General features: G+C 38.0%; 1 protein-coding gene across 1 annotated transcript in view; it reads right to left on the minus strand.

Moving 5' to 3' along the window:
* The window catches only part of LOC307170059 (uncharacterized protein), a 179,968-nt gene that overhangs the window by 104,319 nt on the left and 61,258 nt on the right, over positions 1-14,391 (minus strand). Inside the window, exons 2-3 of the transcript XR_013823274.1 lie at positions 10,619-10,659; positions 10,117-10,216 (exon numbers count right to left, since the gene is read on the minus strand). The gene's annotated coding sequence lies outside the window, so the exon portion shown is untranslated. Of the gene's footprint in view, positions 10,217-10,618; positions 10,660-14,391 lie in introns of the transcript that reaches the window.

Below are 14,391 nucleotides of genomic sequence, written 5' to 3' on the forward strand. Positions count from 1 at the left end.
AGATTGCAGCCACGTAAACCTTCAGGGTGGAAGGAGACAGCCTTCGTTCCAACCCTTCTTGGAGGAAGGAGAGCATGGACCCGGCCGTGCATTTTCTGGGGTCTTCACTGCGAGAAGAACACCAGGAGACGAAGAGGTTCCACTTCAACGCAGTTTACGCAGTCAACGTAGACATGCAGTCATAGTTGTGTCTCGTGGACAGGGCCCTAGCGGAATTAATGCGTCCCGTCCAGGACCACCTTTTGATGTGGCGATGGAAATCATCTCATCATCTGCAGTGCCAAACGAGACACAGGGAGTGTCAGAAGATTGTCCCGTGATCTCGGCTTAAACACTCGCGGGTTGCGGTGCACAAGAAGGGGGTGTGGCCCGAGGAAGAATCGTCGGGGCTTTATTCCACACCGTCACCTTCAGGTTACCCTGGCCACCAGACAAAGTATCACCTCTCACAGAGGCGATAGGTTGGGGTTTGGTAGAGGGGACTCTACCTCTATGGAGGTCATTGAGTCTTGACCGCAGCACCGCGATGGTCATGTTCACACAATGAGAACATGACTCGTCCACAAACGCTGCCTGAGCGTATCTAAACCCAAACACGCTAGGCAGCGATTGTGGCCATCAGATGCCAAAACGAACCGACCGCACCCAGAAGTGCATGGGAGAGACATCTTTAAAAAGACGTGCCACGCGCAAGATCTTTTGTGAGTGAGAGGATAAAGCTCAGCAGAGTGACATCTTTAAAAAGTGCTGAGTACTGAAGCGCCCAAGGAGAAGCACACACACTGTTGGCAGATCACTGCACAGATCAGCAGCAGGCAATGTGATCTTACTGGAATGTGTTGTTGCATCAACACACTGGAGAGCCGACTGTCTCATAGTGGCAGAGTTGCGCTATGCAAATTTCGCAGACCCATGGCATTTCCCTTGCCAGTTGCTCGTTTTTCTAGAACTCGAAGGTGATAGGCTTCTAAGCGATACCCCCATCACGTCATTCACTCACATTGCATCTGGACAGAAGTGGTTGAAAGTAGACAAAAGAGTACCGTATTTTCCGCACTATAAGGCGCACTTAACTCTTCGGAGTCTTGGGCTATTTTGGCCGTTTTTGAGTACTTTTTATTTTTTTTATTTTGCGACATAAACAAATGTTTACCATACCAATGTTTGGTATTGTTTTTTTCAGCACAACATCACCTATATGAACAGACAATTATTTTTTCACTTTTATGTACTGTATCAACATACTGGACCCAAAATCACACAAAAAACACAAAATCCGAATAGAAAAATTATATTTTTTTTACTACAAAAAACACAAACATGCTCAATGAAGCATTTTAAAAGGTTTAAAATGTAAACACAAGTTGTAAATGTCAACATATACAGGTAAAATTCAGATATAATCAAGCTATATACAAAAAAAATATGATTTACAAAAAAAAAAGCGAGTGTAGCCATAGGCTTTTTTTCCTCTTTTTAGCTTTGCCACTTTTTAAAAGTTTATGCACACAATTATACAGAGAGCTATATTTAAGGCCTTGCATTCCCAGAGTATGAGGGTTCCCATTTAGTGCAAATACAACATAAAAAAGGTAAAATTGAGATAAAATCTAACTATATACAGCAAAAAGCAGGTGTGGCAATAGGCGTTTTTTTCTTTTCTTTTTTGCTTAGAAACTCTACAAAACACTTCATATACAATTACACAGACAGCTACATTACAGGGCTTTCCTTCCTTGAGTAAGAGGGGTTCCTAAAAAGTGCAAATATACTATACAAAAGGTAAAATGAACACAAAATCAAACTATATATACAACTATTTACAACGAATATCAGGTGAGTTTTTTTTTTTTTTATCTGTGCCACTCCTCAAAACAGTTTCTGTCAACAATGAGACTAAAGACATTCGCTTCATTTTCCGTCCACAAAAAACTACCTAAACTACCTAAACTATCTACACTACTCCTAAACTACTCTCAAAATCTATTCAAACTTTTCCAAAAACTAGCAATAATCTCTCTCTCTCTCTCTTTCTATATATATGTCTCTCTGTCTACTCCGTCAATCTCCCGACTTCCGCGGGCGCCTTTCAATTTCACTTCTTTGCTCAGTTGGCTCCTCCTCCACTCCCTAAAATGTGCAGCCTGAAGAGCAGAGTCAGCAGATTCACACATTTTTCTCCGTTTTGTTTTATGACAAAAACCGACGAAGTTATGAGAATAAATGCAACGCCTGTCGCATCCCATCTTGCGTTCCTTTATGAACGCGTCAATATTTTCAATATTTTTTTTATATAAAGTTTAAATTATCATATCTCCGTTTTTACTTGGTCTATCAACACAAAACAAAAAGTAAAATAGAGTTTCAAGCCAGCACTTTCGACAGAAGTGGACAGCAGCGCTCAACGTGACTTTGTTTTTATGCTTCGACGTCTTAAACTGGTCATGTGATTTGATCACGCCGGCGTGATGGGCGACTCGGAAGAGTTAAAAGCCTTTAATTTTTTCAAAAAACGAAAAAATTATAATATAAAGCGCCTTATAATCCGGAGCGCCTTATATATGGATCTGGCGCCTTATGTTAATGTCTGTAAAACAACCGCTGACTTAAACCTTGTTTATACTTTCGCCTGGCACCGGAGCGCGAGCCTCCGCTGACTGCGCGCGCAACTCCCCATACAGACGAGGCATTTATACTTGACGCAACTGTTTTGTTTTAGACTGAACACCAGACCATACCACTGATTTAGACGCGCAAACTGGGTGCCGGTGTGGCAGATTCGGCTCAAAGTCATGCATCTTGCCATCTTCGGATGCGGAGGCGCGCGCGCTGTTACAATGACGTCATTTTTGCCGAGCGCACGCCTCCGTATCCGAAGATGCATGACTTTGAGCCGAATCTGCCCGAGCAGACGGATATTAGTTTTTTTATTACCTTCGCGCTCATGCGGACGCGTCAAGTATAAATAAGGTTATACAGCTCAGCCACTTGTTTTTTCATATTTTTTTGCAAGTGGTAGATCTTGGTTTACATTTGGACTTTGGATGTTATCTTAGGCTTGAAAAGGTTGGTGACCACTGCATAACGCAAACCCAGTCAAATGTTTGACTGCAGTATCTTCTATTCTATGCGCCTTATAATCCGGTGCGCCCTATATATGAAAATAGTTCTAAAATAGGCCATTCATTGAAGGTGCGCCTTATAATCCGGTGCGCCTTATAGTACGGAAAATACGGTAAACGTGAATGGGCCCTTGGTATACTTGTGATCCAATTGACCAAAATGCTTCTTAATACCAGCTCTAAACAAAGCTTTACAATCTTATTTCATCCCTTCCTTGACCATGTGACTGAAACCAAACATTTAAACTGACCAATCAGCAGATTACAGCTTCCCACATCATACTTTAGGTGTGACATTAGAGGCTTTCGCACCGAAGGAAACTTTTTATAGTTCATAGAACTATTGGTGGAAGTACCCCGATTTTGGCGTGTTCGCACATGGAAACTAGGAATGATTTTCGTTCTAGGAACTTCTTTTGGAGGAACTAATTTACTTTTTTACTTAATTTCGGCTGATTGGCCGAACACCAAAAAAACCTTAATTTAAAAAAAAATGGCTGTGTAAACATACAGATTAAAGCCTATATATTTACTCTAGAAACTAACTCTACAAACATGTAAAACAGTGATAGATGGGCCTCTTAACCTTTACGCTGAGGAGAAAATCCAATGCAACTTTGAAGGGACCAAGAGAAACATAATTATGTATTTCTACTCAGCATGACTTTTAGATGTAATAAAGTAAAATTATCAAATTATTTATTCTTGATGCAAGGAGGAGCAGACAATAAAAGTTTAATACTTGGTGCACAAAATACAAAAAGAAAGTAAAATTGGAGCGCAAATAAGACAGATATCTCTCTCTTTATTGACTAATAAAGCATCTCAATCAGCCTCTTCTTCAGCTTCCTGAGCAAGAACAGTTAGTAAAAAAAATTTAAAAAACAATTGTACTTTTAAACATATACATAGATTATATTAAGGAAAATTATACATGCGATATTGCTTTGGGGAGGAACTTTATCTTTTAGTATTTAATGTGACAATGTTTCTTTTATACTCTCGATGGTTGTGGCCAGGGCTGTATGTGCATTTGTGCATTTCAAGACATATGAAGGCTAAAATCTCCATCACTCTTTCTTTTTCTCTCAGTCTCTCTACTATGGTCTGTCTCTTCCCCTCCTAAAGCTGAGCTTTCTCTGATATTCTTTTGATTTTTTCCTGTGTCAGTGAAGAAAGTAAACATAGGCTCAACTGATATTTATATACATCAGTTTTCCAGATTATTTTTGTTGGTTGTTTAGCATTTCTATCCTAAAATAGCTGTAAAATATGAAATGTTTAGTTTAGCTATATTTGATCTCACACTTCATGACGGTTAACTGAAGCGCTAGAACATGCGCTCAGCAGCTTCTGTGAACATAAAGCCTGTCTACTTTAATTTGATTAGTCATCTCAATATTCTGATGTTGATGAGCGGCGACAGACCGCAGAGCTCAGACGAGAAGATCTTGGAGCTGTGCAATATCCTTACAGCACTAAAGTTAATACTATATTAGGTAATTATTTCACAACCTTTATTATACACACCTCGGAAATATACTGAAGTCTGGACCTCGGTGACTTCATAACTGGCTACAGCCGTGGTTGAGGCTGGTTAAGACAAACTAATAGGAAAGAGAGGTGGCATCGCACTTGAAAGTGCTGGAACTGAAGATAAGCTACTTAATGTGAGTTTTTGTGTGACTGTGTAGAGTAGATAAATGAGTGAAGCTCTTCCCACATGCAGTGCAGTGATACGGTTTCTCTCCAGTGTGGATCCTCTCGTGTGCTTTTAGGGATCCTGACACACTGAATCTCTTGTCGCAGTGTGAACACTTGTAAGGTTTCTCTCCAGTGTGGATCCTCTCGTGTGTTTTCAGGGATCCTGACACACTGAATCTCTTGTCGCAGTGTGAACACTTGTAAGGTTTCTCTCCAGTGTGGATCCTCTCGTGTGTTTTCAGGGATCCTGACACACTGAATCTCTTGTCACAGTGTGAACACATGTAAGGTTTCTCTCCAGTGTGAATTCTCTGGTGCCGTTTCAAATCTCCAGCTGTAATAAAAGTCTTCTCACACTCAAAGCACATATGATTTCTTACACCAGTGTGTATTTTCTGATGTTCTTTTAAATCCTGCAGACGTGAAAAACTCTTTCCACACAAAGAACATGAATGTGGTTTCTCCTGTGAATGAACTGCCATGTGGCTCTTCAGGTGTGAAGCCCTCAAAAATATTCTGCCACATTGATCACATTCATGCAGTCTCTCTCCAGTGTGGATGAGCATGTGTTTATTAAGGTGTCCTTGTTGTGTAAAACTCTTCCCACACTGATCACATGTGAACGGTTTCTCTCCAGTGTGGATCCTCATGTGAACCTTGAGACTCTTTTTGTGTGCGAAACTCTTTCCACACTGAGTGCAAGTGAAAGATTTCTGAGATCTCCTTTGATGTTTCTCCACTTCATTCACTTCTTCATTCTCATCCATCGAGCCTGAAATTAAAGTTTAAAAAATGCTCAGTAAATCAATAAAAGAAAAATGATGTAGTGAAAAATATATATATAAAACCCAGATGTTATAGCAAAAAGTATGAGTTTTGTTCAAACAATTGTTATACAGGTTTTGTTGATTTTGATCCATTATGTCCCTGGAATTTTCCATGAAAGGGGTACATTAATGTACTAGACATTATTTTTTATTTATTCATTAGAGTCACAAATCTATAGAGCCCATAATAATGGGATATTATGATGGGAGGGAAAAATAAATTTCAATGCTTTTGTGTTCCCGCAAGACACTTTTTGATACTCGCAAAACCTCAGAGATATTTGTGAGCAAAAGCTAAATTTCTCATGGGAAGGCAAACGCTTTTGCGAGGGAGATGTAAGGGCGTCCTCAGGCAGTGGTTCAGGCTTTAGTGGTTTTGTCGAATAAAGAAACATTATCAGCATGCTGGTGTAAAACTGTATATTTCTTATCCATTACCACCCATCGCTACCAAGCACGGACAGTTAGTATAGTAAAAAATATGTGGGAGCGCATTGGAAGTTTTAGGGGTGCAACGGTACATGTATTTCACCCGAAACGTATGGTTCGGCGCATGCAGTCACACGACGAATACATTAAGTCACAGGCGATCCAGGCTCAAATCCAGAAGGGGGCATGACTAGGGTTGGGTATCGTTTGAATCTGAACGATTCCGATTCCAATTCCTTGTTTCGATTCCGGTTCCTACCGATTCTCGATTCCGATTCTTTTAAGAGGCAGGGTCAAAAAAGTTTAGATAAATTTTAATTCTATGAACTTTTTACTTTTTATGAACTTTACTATGAATTTCTCACAGGGCTGTTTTCAACTACAATATAAATATCAAATATATTTTAAACTTTTTTTTTATGATATTTTAAATGAGCTAGCTAACCAACGGTCTTTCTGAAGGAAATAGTCTGACCTTCTCCATCAATTTTTATTTTCACAGCTAAAATGGGCTATCAGGTAAAATAGGCTGAATAAGGTTGTTTACACTCATGTGTAAATGTGTTTTCATGATTTTTTTTTTTTTTTACGTTCGCCGGCATCGCGCGCAGTTTTCAAACGGACGAGCAGAGGACGAGAGAATATGGTTGTAACTTGCAAGATACCGAAGAATAAGAAAACATCATATAAGTACGTTTTTAAGGTTTAACGTCAGGGTTGTTTGCTCTGAATACATTTTATGAGACGCTGTGAGTTAATAAGGGAACTCACACAGCGTCTCATAAAATGTATCAGTTCGCAGTTTAGCATAACAATCCATATACGCTTACACCTGTGCTAGTAATACACGCATTTACCATGCCGTGTTTACGTTACAGTTTACAAATGTTTAACTAATGTGGGGAAGTAGGCTACAGCTGTCAGTGTTCAGCGAGTTAACATTTGGCAGTTTGAAATCGATTAGGTTGTTACTTCAGTTCAGAATAGGGCTAGAAATGATCAAATTAGTAACTTAGACAGCGGTTTCTTCTTCCGGTCGGCGGACTGTGAATCGAAACTAGGAATCGAAATTTAAACTTTTGAACGATTCCGGGAAAATCGCAAAACTAGTCCCGGTTCCAATCGATACTCGATACTCGATACCCAAGCCTAGGCATGACACTAGGCATGCTGTAATGCTGTTTGCTAACAGTAAAAAGTGCAGAAGAAGAAACGATTGATCTAAATGTTTACATCTCTCAACCAGTGTTTCAACTGCGGAAAGATATCAATAAAACAGCTTGAGAATAATATCTCACATTTACCTCCAGCTTTTAGTGTTGCATTTAGAGAGGCATTTCATATATGCACTATATTAGTCTATTCATTATATTTACTTAACCTGTTAATAATGTTTTGATTATTTATTGTATGTTTAAATAAATGTGTCATGAAAAAAACAGCCACTGAGTAAATGATTCCATTTAAAAAATGACTTGACTAGAAAATGTACTTTATAATTAGATTTAGCAATCAAAACCTGCCACATGTGCAATTTATAATAATTTTTTTTATTTGAGTGTTGATTATTATATCTAAAAATAAATAGCACATGGTTTGAGCTCTGTTGTTATTGTAATATTTAATAATACAGCAATGTGTAATTAAGGGCTCCCCATATAGTTTACAGCATTAGTTGGGATAGATTTTTTATCCTTTCGAATTTTTTTTTTATTATAATAGAATTTATTTAAACACATACAAACATTTTTACAGTTTAATTAAAAAAAAAAGTAAGTTTAGTTTTATTCCCCCTGCTGTACCAAATGAGTATGAATGAGTCTAATTTAGCTATAGTTACACTTGACATGGGTAAAATTTACATGTTAAAGATAAAACATTTACAGTTAATTTTACCTAACACATACTGTATGTAAAATGTAACCTGAGAGATAGTGTAAGTTTATAAAGGAATCGAGAGAAAGAGAGATGCCATTGATCACTTGAGTCTGGCCAAAGGGCTTTAAGAAGAACAGAGAGCAGAAAAAGAAGAGCCAGAGCAACAGTTAGACCCTGTCTACACCTGGTATTAAGAAGTGTTTTCGACAATCCGATCACAAGTGGACGTGCTTCACCTCTGGAAAGATGAATGTGCATTTAAATTGGGTCATTTATGTAGTAGAAATGTGAAATTATTTTTGAATTTGGAGCTTTCTAGACTGAGAAAAGCCAGAAAAAATGTTTTGGCTCATTTGGATGAAAGACAACAACTCCCAGAATGCACTTACTTCGCTGCCCTACGAGGCCACTCCCAAGCCACGCCCACCGGTTACAGAGGACAGCTCAGCTACTAGTTGACTCGAAACTGAAAAGACGCTGTTTTATCGTAAATCTCCGTGACGAGTCTGCCCGGGATTTCGAGAACGCCGATTTTTGCATCATCAGAGGATTTTTTCCAGACAAAAAATACATAAATCTCTCCTCTCAGGGGGATATGAGGGTGGAAAGCACGGTAATTCGAAAATACAACAGGTTTCCTACTGATACAAAGCTTAATGCTAAATGCTGAAGTATCCCTTTAACACTGGTGTAAACAGGGTCTAAAACAATTTGAGCGTGTCCACTTTTGACCACTTCCAGAGGTAGTCGAAAACACATTCAACCTTGGTAGTGTAGACGCTCATGTGGTCGAGTGTGTTCAAACAGACACAAATGCGTAAACATTATGGGAAGCGCTGTAGCCAGACGGCATTTAAACTTTGTTGGCTGAAGACCCAAGTTTGGTTTGAAGAAGGAAAACTCTGTGTTTGACGTGGACTTGCAGCTTTAAGAGCAGAAACAAAACTCTTTGTCTATTTTTCTGTTCGTCTCTGGTCATGCTCACATGCAAATTGCATGAGCTTATTTCACCCATTATATTGAAAGCTCGTACATTTACCAGCCCATAGACCGTCCCCTCAAAGAAACAGAACAAAAGTGGATAAAAGAGATGGATTTGAAACACCAGGTGTAAACAGGAATGGGCCCTTGTATACTTGTGATCCAACTGACCAAAACGCATCTTAACACCAGCTGTAGACAAAGCCTCACAATCTTCTTTAATCCTTTTGAACATGTGATTGAAACCAAATGTGAGACATTTAAACTGACCAATCAGCAGATTACAGCTTTCCCACATCGTACTGAAGGTGTGACATTTAGCAAACCTCAGATGTACACACACATCTTGGCCGACAGACCTTTATCACTATCAGCACTTCTTTACGGATCACTAATGGCCCTTGTGGTAAGAAAGAGGGGGTTGGAGCAGGAAAGCAAACGTCTTTGTTCATTTGCAACCCTAAATAACGCAAAAACAATGAAATATAGTTTTTCCATCACCATGTCCCTTTAGGGGCTCTGAGTAAATCACATTTTTGTAGTGAGAACTATTAAATATTTGATAAACTATGCAACTACTTAAAATATTAACATTTTAAAAATACGCAATAATGCTATAATTTTAACACTCCCTGTTTTTACACAAACTAAACCACGTGTAGCAAAGTCTATTTATTTGATCATTGTTTTTAAATGTTGGTGTTTTAGCAAGATAATAACAATATTTTAGAATGTGCAAAAACTGTATTTAAACATATCCATAATTTTGGTAACATGGTTATGAACCAGATGTAAAATAAACAGAAAAAAAAGCTCAGATAATACTAATATTGACTTACAGATAACAAACATCCTTGTTAAAAAATAAAATTGCACCTGGTTCTTATTATTTGCTGCTTTAATTCTAATTCGCAACTAGATTTGTCCTACTATAACAGAGCTAAATCTGATGAACTGCTTTATAACCTTAATGTTCTTCAGCCTCACTAATGAAGAATCAGGAATAAACACCAACCTCTTTGTTCTTCAGTGTGTTTCATTCTGCAGTGTTCTGGATCTCTCATGTTCTCACTGTCCTTCAATAAACTCTGTCTTTGCAGATTTCAGCTCTTCCTGATGGTTTGATGCTCGTTTCACTTGTAGCTGATGGGAATATTCCAGCATTTATTGGTGAATTGCAGTGGGAGGAGCTTCACTGTAGGAGGAGGAGCTTACCTGAAGGAGGAGGAGTTTCACTGAAGGAGGAGGGGCTTCACTGAAGGAGGAGGAGCAGATCTGACAAAATCAAGAAGAAATCACTTACTGAGTTTATGTTTTTATTCTAATTCACACATTTAAATTATTTATGGTCACATATCTATCTATCTAGAGAAGTAACTTTTAAGTAAATTAATGGAAAAGTGTCAACCTCATACTTTATTCCTACATTTATCTTACCTCTCATTAACATATTGGCAAAAAATATATATAAAAAATTAAGGAGTACAACAATTAACAGACACCAAATATATGAAAGAATAAAGATGAAAGAATCAAACTTAGAAAATACATTTACAGATTTGCAAGAAACAAATAAAGCATCAATTGTGTTTCACTTATTTTGTTTTTGTTTATCATATTTTATATGAAACGTGTTTAAATCCCGATTATTGAAATAAACAGTGTAATGAAACTTACCTATATCTTGTAGATGTCACAATAGCTGATCGTGTCGTTTGCTCAAATCTGTTGACAATAAAATGAGCTTAATGTGTCAATTTACAGATCTGAAGACATCAGCATAATGAATGAGGAGAAAACAGGATCTATTGACATGAAATAAAGAGGCTTTTCAGCTGCTCTGATAATAGTGATGAGCCATAAACTATCAATACTCATTCAACAAGCCATTCAGGATCAGCAGATCATCTCACTTTATTATAAGTATTTGCTGCTAGAAACAGATTGTTTGAGTCAGAATATCTGCTGAAAGACTATTAAAATGCTTTAAAATTACTATTATTTCTCAAATGACACAGAAAACATTGTAATAATATAAAGACAGACATTATGTAACACACTTGAAGGAATGAACAAGCCTGTGATTTGGTTGGGTTCTTTTATTCAGCCAGCGTCATTCGCAACAGCTCCGTACCACACAGTACAACATAACTCAATACTCATCGTCTCGTTAAACCTCGCGTGAACTAACTTTTCTTTTCTCTTCTAGGTTTTTTCCGGGGGTTTTCCTCTGGCTTACTGCCACCAACTGGACACCCATCATATAGCTGTATACTACAAATTGACATGCATGTACTGAATAATTAAATAACCATTATTAATAAAATAACTGAAATGACAAAAACTATTACATGGGGGGGGGGGGGGGGGGGTCTAGCTTTTAACTCACAATTATCTTATAACAATTATACTATTCTATCAGTGTATATTCTAGATTTCCCCACAATTATGACACCCATCTTTATCAACCATTGTAATTTGTCTATATGAATCTAAATATAGTTTGATTTCCTAATAAGTCAAGTCAAGTCAAGTCATTTTCATTTATATAGCGCTTTTAACAATGTAGATTGTTTCAAAGCAGCTTTACAGAGATAAGCGTATAATTTAAGGTAATAGAGATTGTTTTGGCTTTATAGCCGTTCTTTAATAAAGTTATTTTCCAGCTAAAGTTAGTTTTAATTGATTCGCTTCCGTCGCAACGATCATTTGTTATTAAATTAGGGGCCGCCAAGACGACACCATTCCCTCTACACAGACTTTAAACGCGAACCTGTGAGAAACGCTGATGGCGTTCACATGCGCATTAAGAACGGGTTCAATAGTTATGTGCGTTTGAATATATGTGCGCAGGTTTGTAATTCCCTACAAACCAAGCCTAATCAAAGTACTGGTGTTTCCTTATAAATTTTGATACAGAATTTTATTTTATTTTGTCACTTCGGGGTAGGTACGCAAAATGAATTTGCCACGCTAGGCAGCGATTGTGCCCATCAGATGGCAAAACGAACCGACCACACCCAGAAGTGCATGGGCGAGACATCTTTAAAAAGTGCTGAGTGCTGAAGCGCCCAAGGAGAAGAACACACACTGTTGGCAGATCAATGCACAGATCAGCAGCAGGCAATGTGATCTCGCTGGAACGCGTCGTTGCACCAACACACTTGAGAGCCGACTGTTTCCTAGTGGCAGAGTTGCGCTACGCAAATTTCGCAGACCCATGGCATTTCCCTTGCCAGTTCCCTCGGTTTTCTAGAACTCGAAGGTGATAGGCTTCTAAGTGAAACCCCCATCATGTCATTCACTGACGTAACTCGCTGTGACTGAACGAAAGGGAACTCTGTGTTTGACATGGACTTGCAGATTTAAGAGCAGATCTGTATGTTTTTCTCCAGTTGCGTTCACATACAAATTGTGTGAGCTTATTTCATCCAATAGATAAAAGAATTGAGAAATCCCATATATTAACTGGCAGAAATCTGGACATATGTGGTTGAAAGTAGACAAAAGAGACAGATTAAAACACCAGGAGGAAACGTGAATGGGCCCTTGGCATACTTGTGATCCAATCCACCTTCGCTACTTTACTCAATAGCTGTTATTCATCAAATAGCCTGTTTAACTTTTAACTATAAATGTTCGTCTATCTATATAATAACAACCAAGCAAAGAAAAAAGATTGTAATTAAGATTGTAACACTGACTTCAGGCCACTTCAGCGTCTCTTTTGAAAACTCTTGTTTTCTGTAATCTACGGTCATGTTTCCTTTTACGTTCTATTTTTGACTTTTTTGGCGCCGATGTTTTCTTCTCCTGTGGCGCCGCATATGTATCCATAATAACAATGCAATCCAGACTTTTAAACTTGCCGGTGCAGTTTCAAGTGCCTCTCACTGCTCTGCACCTGCATTTCTGCTGGTTTCAGTCACGTCATGTGACTGGCTGGCTCTGAACGTAAACGCGTTGTGGAAACGTGTTGGCCTAGTACTTTTTGTCCCTCTCTGCTATTATAGTTTTGCAAGATGGCGGAACTACATGGAAGCCTCCGTGGACCTACCCGTCCCATGTATATAAAGATAATAAATTCTTCATTTATAAGGATAAGTCAGATAATTGGCCAAGGTATTTGTACACCATTGAGGACATATTTATGAATAAAAATACTGATTTTAGATAATAAAATACCTAAAAAGATACATATTGTCCCTTTAATTTCGGCTGATTGGCCGAACACACACGAAACATAAAAAAAAAAAAAATGGCTGTGTAAACACACAGATTAAAGCCTATTTATTTACTCTAGAAACTAACTCCTCAAACATGGAAAACAGTGATTGATGGGTCTCTTAATCTTTACGCTGAGGAGAAAATCCAATGCAATTTTGAAGGGACCAAGAGAAACATAATTATGTATTTCTACTCAGCTTGACTTTTAGATGTAATAAAGTAAAATTATCAAATTATTTATTCTTGATGCAAGGAGGAGCAGACAATAAAAATGGACAATAAAAGTTTAATACTTGGTGCACAATATACAAAAAGAAAGTAAAATTGGAAGCAAATAAGACAGATTTCTCTCTTTATTGACTAACAAGATAATAAAGCATCTCAATCAGCCTCTTCTTCAGCTTCCTGAGCAAGAACAGTTAGTAAAAAATGTTTTAAAAAAACACTTGCACTTTTAAACATAGATTATATTAAGCAAAATGATGTATGCGATATTGCTCTTTGAGAAGGAACTTTATCTTTGAGTTGATGTGAATCTCACAGTTAAATATAAACTATTTAATGTGACAAATGATGACAATGTTTCTTTTATACTGTCGATGATTGTGGCCAGGGCTGTAGAGTTCTAGAATCGCCGGTGTCCCAGATATGAGGCAGTTCAGGGGGTTCGGGGTCATAAACAAATTCTCCTAAAGCTGAGCTTTCTCTGATATTCTTTTGATTTTTGTCTGTCAATAAAGAAAGTAAACATAGGCTCAACTGATATTTATATACATCAGTTTTCCTGATTATTTTTGTCGGCTGTTTAACATTTCTATCCTAAAATAGCTGTAAAATATGAAATGTTTAGTTGAGCTTTATTTCATCTCACACTTCATGACCGTTAACTGAAGGCTAGAACATGCGCTCAGCAGCTTCTGTGAACATAAAGCCTGTCTACTTTAATTTGATTGGTCATCTCAATATTCTGATGTTGATGAGCGGCGACAGACCGCAGAGCTCAGACGAGAAGATCTTGGAGCTGTGCAATATACTTGCAGCACTAAAGTAGAGTTAATACTATATTAGGCAATTATTTCACAACCTTTGTTATATACACCTCAGAAATATACTGAAGTCTGGACCTCGGTGACTTCATAACTGGCTACAGCCGTGGTTGTGGCTGGTTTAGACAAACTAATAGGAAAGAGAGGTGGCATCGCACTTGAAAGTGCTGGAACTGA

The sequence above is a fragment of the Squalius cephalus genome (genome assembly GCF_949319135.1).
Source record: "Squalius cephalus genome assembly, chromosome: 13".
NCBI lineage: Eukaryota > Metazoa > Chordata > Actinopteri > Cypriniformes > Leuciscidae > Squalius > Squalius cephalus.